This window comes from Macrosteles quadrilineatus, unplaced genomic scaffold (genome assembly GCF_028750875.1).
Source record: "Macrosteles quadrilineatus isolate MER2022 unplaced genomic scaffold, UCM_ALF_1.0 Scaffold_9__3_contigs__length_116548681, whole genome shotgun sequence".
In the NCBI taxonomy this organism is placed as follows: domain Eukaryota; kingdom Metazoa; phylum Arthropoda; class Insecta; order Hemiptera; family Cicadellidae; genus Macrosteles; species Macrosteles quadrilineatus.
This window is the reverse complement of record NW_026542602.1, coordinates 86,587,968-86,594,965: the sequence shown is the minus strand read 5'-3', so window position 1 is coordinate 86,594,965 and position 6,998 is coordinate 86,587,968.

Below are 6,998 nucleotides of genomic sequence, written 5' to 3'. Positions count from 1 at the left end.
TCATTCAACACTTAAAAAGATATTGTGTTGTTATGTGTATGTATAGGTCCATACGTAAATGTAACGCTGATGAAATAACAACGCGATAATAAAACGTAAATATTTATAAGGCAATCTAATGATACGTTTGTTTTTCGTCAGTTGATTGTTTCTGGGAAATGTGTCTAAGTGTTGTTATTTGTAATTTGTTACTCACTGTTGTTATTTATTAATTATTGTTACTCTCTGTTGTTATTTATTACTTACTGTTATTAATTTTCCATTGTTAGTTGTTATTATTTTGAGAATATTTATTTATTGTTACTCTATTGCACTCAATCTTTGTCACTTGTTATTTATTTAGAGTATTAACATAATTGAACAGCCGTCCATGTATTCACTCTTGATCAGTTGATTTGTGATTTGTTACTGTTAAGCATGCACAACAATGTATTTAACTGTATTGGTTGTAACCGTTAAATGAATAAATAAATAAATAAATGTGTTTGCCATACAAATGATTTAGCCCAAAAACCTAAAAACGATACTGAGTTAACCTTTCGTTTTTTGTTCAATATTCTACCCCTAGACATTAGTTCATCAGAAGAGACATAAGTTACTTGTAGGCCTTCTTCCTCTAGACCTTCCAGAACTTCATGTGTAGTAACCTTAACTAAATTCTAAACTAAACCAATAGTCGGTCATTTTTATTTTCTCTTGGTTTGCAAAACTAAATTAATAACCTCATATACAGTCCACTTTTATTATTGTAAAAAAAATTAGAATACGCTACATATTATTTTTTTGGCATGGAACTTAATTTTTCCGAAAGTATAAACGTGTTCATATGGGCTGATTCCCAGATCGAAGTAACAATTATTTAAACTTTACTCATATTATATATAGGACTCAAAATGTCCAGACGTAGTGTCTACAATGACAGACATTGTTATAGTTTCCAGTCACGGAGTTCCGCAGCAGGGGTGACCTTTGCTATGTAACCTTTTGTTGTCTAACAATATAGATTGCAAAATATCTATTTAACAAACACACTAAACCTTAGATTAGCTAAACACTATTATAAGCATTAGAAACTAACGTTTTAGTAATCTATATAAGTTTGAGTCGGAGTCAAAAAGAAATAAAATAAAAAAGTATTTTAAAGTAACAATTTTTAAAAGTCTAATCACTTCAATACTTTTATCTTAAATGGCGACCATACAAGGGTAGGTAGTTTAAGCCAATTATGAGTGAAGATTAGTTTAGGATGAGTGGCGCAATCTTGTAGTCTTGTTAGGGACTAAGACATGTTCCTTGGACAGGACTGTTAATTAATATTCCATATAGCCAATGGCAACGGTTTAAGTATGGTGCTTCACCAGGGAGGTAGTATTCAATTTCATAGTAAGTATTTTTACCATCCCAGCACTACACTCACCGCAAATCACTTTAAAATGTGAATAGAAATTCCTAAGTTGGTAATCCTGACACTCCAGTACTACCACTACTGCCTCATAAACTTGTGGCGTTCGTTGTCGGATTGTGAAGAGTTCATTCGATGTACTCTGGCTATTAATTGACAGTCCTTCGTAAGGAGCATGTCGGCCTTAGTATCAAGGTTAAAGGATCGCGTCATTAATTCTACAATCATATCATCATAATTGGCATAAAATGCATATCTTCGTATGGTCACTATTTCAATTTAAAGTATTAAAAGTATAAAGTAATAAAGTCAGTAAGCATAAATGGCTAAACAAGTAATAAACACAATTAAAGTATATGACTTTTAAAGGCCCAAGATGAAAAAAATGTCGATTATCTCATGAGCAAACCACTAAATGCATTGAAACAGCCGGATCAACACAGGAACTAATTAATTAAATCCTAGTACTAAGCCTCCCCCACCCCTTGGTGGTCGGGACAGGCAGATCACAGTAGGTTATAGTGCAACTCTATTGGTATGTAACACATTTCTGTTAGTAAAGACCTCTTACAATTAAAGCCGAAATAATATACACAATTGGAGTACTTGTGGATGACGGTTGAAAGTCGGGAATGTTGAAAAGAATCGACAGCACCGTTTTTGTTTTGTAGCTCGTGAATAATATCGTTATATAGGCTAAATTACTTGATGCTTACCATTAGAATGAAATATAAACATATTTCTAAAGCACAATTCTATACATTATACATAAACACTTATAAGAATTCAAGCTGTAATATTTGGATAAACCATTATTAATCAACCTCTTTGTTTAGAGCTTTTAGGTTTTTTTCTTTGAAGAGAGATTCATTTATAGAAAAAAATGTACGTGTGTAGATATCTATTTTAAAGAATTGTTAATCTTTCTCTCAGCTGTTTATTTACTCTAAGGGCAAATTCCAAATGAATCCCACACGTAACCTAATTCAAGCTTGCACTTAACCCTGGTCTGCAATAGTTTTCAAACCACAAGTAATTGAGAGTTAAATAAAAGTACGTACAAAGTTCTCAAAGCGTATCAAACATACAGAACGATGTGTTATGGACCATATAACTTGACGATCACATCTCTAGTTTGTGATTGGGCAAAGTTGGTCAAAGCCAACATCCGGAACCCGAGAAGCTGTGGGTGAAACAGAACCAATTTATTTGTTACTTCTTGTATAATGTATGCATGTTTAGTTGCCGTATCAATATTAAATGTTCGTTTTGGTGCAATCTAGATACATCATTGGACAACTTTTTTTCAACAAAGGAAAGAAATTACTATTTCAAGTAAAATATAATTTCGTTACAGAAACAATTGTATGATACTTTGAAATGTGTGGTTATGTATTTATATCATATGGTATCATACTGATGTTAGAAGCAGATGTCATTGTACAAAAGACTTGTGATTTTACTTCAATTAAATCTAATACAAAACATTTCAACACTATTTGTTTCCATCAATATACGTTAAAACCTTCTTGATTACTCCTAATAGTAGTGAAAATAACAAGATAAAATCTTTGAATAATTTAGCATTTTTACATATTAAATCTTTCTTTTTAGAGGTTGGCGGCCTCTTTTAACCTTGCATTTGCCGCTGTGACTATTTGTCTATGTGACTACAGATCTGTGCGTGGAACGTATCCAGCAAAGCAAGGGGTGAGCCGGTACAGTACAAAGGTGAACTGTACAGATAGAAGTTTGTGGCAGTGACCAGGATCCGAACCCACGACACTTCTGTCTTGGGCCCAAAGTCCGTGACGCTACCAACTGAGCCACCGACTCACCAATCTGTTGAATGACTATAGTTTGTTTGTATTGTTATTAGTTTAATCAAACAAGAAGTATTACATAAGCTTATTCACACTTTTATCACTTATATAAGTAAGCTCAATCACTCGAAATAGGCTCAAAGTCGAGTTGTACTAAAGTAAGGATACAAATGGCTCAAGTTAGAAGTAGCTTAGGGCTGAGGTTGTGTAATTTGTTTGGTCAGTTTGTATTACCTCTCACGTCTAAAGTGACACAAGAGCCTGGAAGAATTTTATGGTAAATTTTTAAACGACAAAAATATTCTTTGTTTGAAGTTCATTGTTGGTGATGGTGAGTTAATGTTGTTCAAAGGTTTAATGCGGACATTTTCCATCACGAATGTAAAAAACAATATACAACGTTTCGGGATCTGGACAAAAATATAGCATTATAATTGAGTATATAATTCCTATGTGTATACCTGTATACAGTACAGTACATACACACAGTACAAACAGTATATACATACACTGTTTAATAACAACCGTGTTCTTAAAAATGCTGTTTCATTTGCTAAAATGACAAATGATTTTCCTTATATTTCATCATTAATTCAATTTACATGATATTTATCTTTTTTTTATTTTTCTGTCTATGTTTGACGTGTACTGTATAGTAGGTTAATTTCCATAGAGTTTATTCATATGCAACCATAAAAGTCAAAATCATTTAACATGGATAATATTTATTTCACTTTTACCCTCCTACGGCAATTGTTGAATTACAGTCAATTTATATTCTTGTTAAAATAATCTTACTTATATTATAAATGTGAAAGTTTGTGTGTTTGATTGTTTGTTTTTTTTAGTTCAATCACGCATTAACTACTGGATAGATTGGACTGAAAATTAGCATGATAGCTTACATTCCCGATTAAGATATAGGCATATTCTTATCTCAAAATTCCTTTCGGGCTCCACCCCAGTGGCTCTGTAGTTCCCCATGTTGACCTTATAATTATTCGATAATTCAATGGAATTAATGAATTTAGTCAGCTGTTTCAAATAAAGAGGTTTTTTCTAATATGATACGCAAAATCATTAAAAAAGTTTAAGATTTACCATCAGGGTGCAGCAATATTATTTTTTTTGCATTTATGAAAACAGCTTATATAATTTGAACTAAGCAGAAACAAAAAAAAAACTGTGATACGCAATGAGAACTGCCAAAGAAGGATTGATTACAGTTATGTTTATGTTTTTAATTTCATGAATAATTGTGATATTTCGCGAATTTTTAATAATTTATTTTTAGTGGCAGAACATTATGCCTATGGTAGATGTGTAATACTATAGTATACCTTAAATTTAAAGAAGCAAATGTTATCAAACTGTGTCCTTCCCCATTGCAAACAGAAAGCTTGAGCATAACTGCAATAAACGTTTTATACGTATATGCTAACCCCGTACGAAGGACGGGTACTCTGCTAGTTAGGTTATAAAACAAGTTTTGGTTTACTTGGAAATCAAATTACGTTGATGGGAACAAACGAAACGAATGAGGTGCAAATGAAAGTTATCAGAGTAATATGGCGGGGCATTGGATGGCAAGTAACTCAATCGATCAGCTGATTGATAGCTTTATAATCCTGCTTTGACAAGATTTAATTGGCATGCGTTGTGTTTTTTTTACAAGTGAAGTAAAATAGGATGTACTAAATTTGTATTTTGTCTTTGAAACTTGTTAAAATTAACAACACTATTACTACCAGATTTGCCAAATAAATTTTCAAACCACGCTCCTACTTTAGCAGCAGTTGCCCATCCAAGCACAAATGTTCAAATAAAAAAATGGGCAGATAACAAATTCATTTTATTTTTGTATTTTAAAATTGCATTTAAGTTTCTAATGCAAAGTTGACCTCTAAAGAACTCTGTTAGTCTGTTGTGAAAATATGAATGATTGTAATTTAACCTGTACAAATATTTGAAACGTAACTCTTCTTAGCTTCTAAATAATTTGGATTAAGGGTTCAAAGGATGAGGCAAAAGTACCTAAAGCCTTTTGAAAAGTATTTATTCAATAATATAATTTCAGAAACCGAGTATGCTTATTTAAATGCGGTTAGCATTGACAGATAACCAGTGAGATAATGATTAGTTTTTACAGTATAGCCCTAATCAAAATAATTCCATAAATTCATAATAATGTTGTTTATATCATAAAGTTTTGAAATAATATTAGTTAGAAACTGTATCATTACAAATGACATACACTTATCAGGGAGGTTAAACCTTATAAACTTAAACACAGAAACGTAATAAAAAAGTGTTTAGTTATTTTAATTTATGGGTTTATTAGTAATAATTACCTAATGATTAAGTTTCATTAGAGAAGTACAGCTAAACAAATTTACTTTACGTTTTAAATATAAAACCCTGTATTTTCTTACATTTACATTCGTTCTCTGTCCAAATTTAAGACTAATCTTGGGCAGTTTGACTCACTGTATTTACACAATCACTTGAAATTTTAATTTCCGCCATTTCTTAATCGATTTTATCCATTGACGTCTCACTGGAAAGAGCGTGTCGTGTAGATTTGCAAACTGGCCTTACATTTTTGAAAAAGTCCCTTGGGCTCTGTCCCAGTGGCTTTGAAAGTTTCCATGTTATCCTTATGAAGAACATAATTGTTTACATTTTGATCAGCTGTATAATTTAATTGCTGTTATTTATTTTTCAATTCAATGAAACGCATTGAGTACATTTATTTACTATTTCAGTTTTTGTAAACATAACCCCCAAGACGGATCGTGTTAGCATGATTGTAACTTAAATTTGTGCATTCATCGTTGTTTTGTGTAGCTATATTTTGTTTATTTGTTGATTTTTTCACTGCCTCTGACGCGCCGACAACGAAACATAGACAGGAGGCGTAATCGTGATAACGACCGCAGCTACAGAACAGTGGAGCGTAATATTAGGCATAACTCATCACAGTCAGTACCTGACCCTGGACAATCTCAACTATTAGGTTACAAATACGGCCCAACACTACCCCAAAACGACTTTTCGTTCTCAATTGACCCTCAATCAATGACCTGTGTTGCCTGTACAGTGAGGCATTTTGAGAAGGAGAAAACCGGCCGGAATGGTTTAGGTTTATCAATAACGTAGATAAACATGGTCTGAGTTACACACCGGTAATCTTTGACTCTTTTAATTTCATTGTAAATATGACTGCAACTTATTGTAATACTTTGCAATTGCTCGAATTCGAGCAACATGTACACTAGTATATAAAATTATATAATTTAAAAGGAACTAAAACCTGCATACCAGCAAAGGATTATCATTTACTGAAATAACTTGTATGTGGTATTTTAATTAAATAAATCAAAGCGTAGAGTTAACAGTTAATTTGCCACATAAGCAAAATAAGGATAAACATTTTCATTTGTTCAAGAGAGCGAAAACAATATTACTCGACGCCACAGCCACTTGTTTCAAAACTAGATGTATTTAAACTTGCCGGGATTGAATGCCACAAGAATTTAATACGTGAAATACTTGTGCATACTCTAATATTGTTACAAATGTACTTCGGGTAATTTAGTTAACGTTGGAATGGTAACTTCTAATTTAAACGTAGTAATAAGCTTATTTAAGTCAAACAAATCATTAGCACATGAAATTAAAGAAAAATGTCTTTTCAAATAACCACTTCATATCGAATATGGATATTTTTTTTCTAATCAGTATTTTCTTGGTAAAACAACATTAAGTAATAT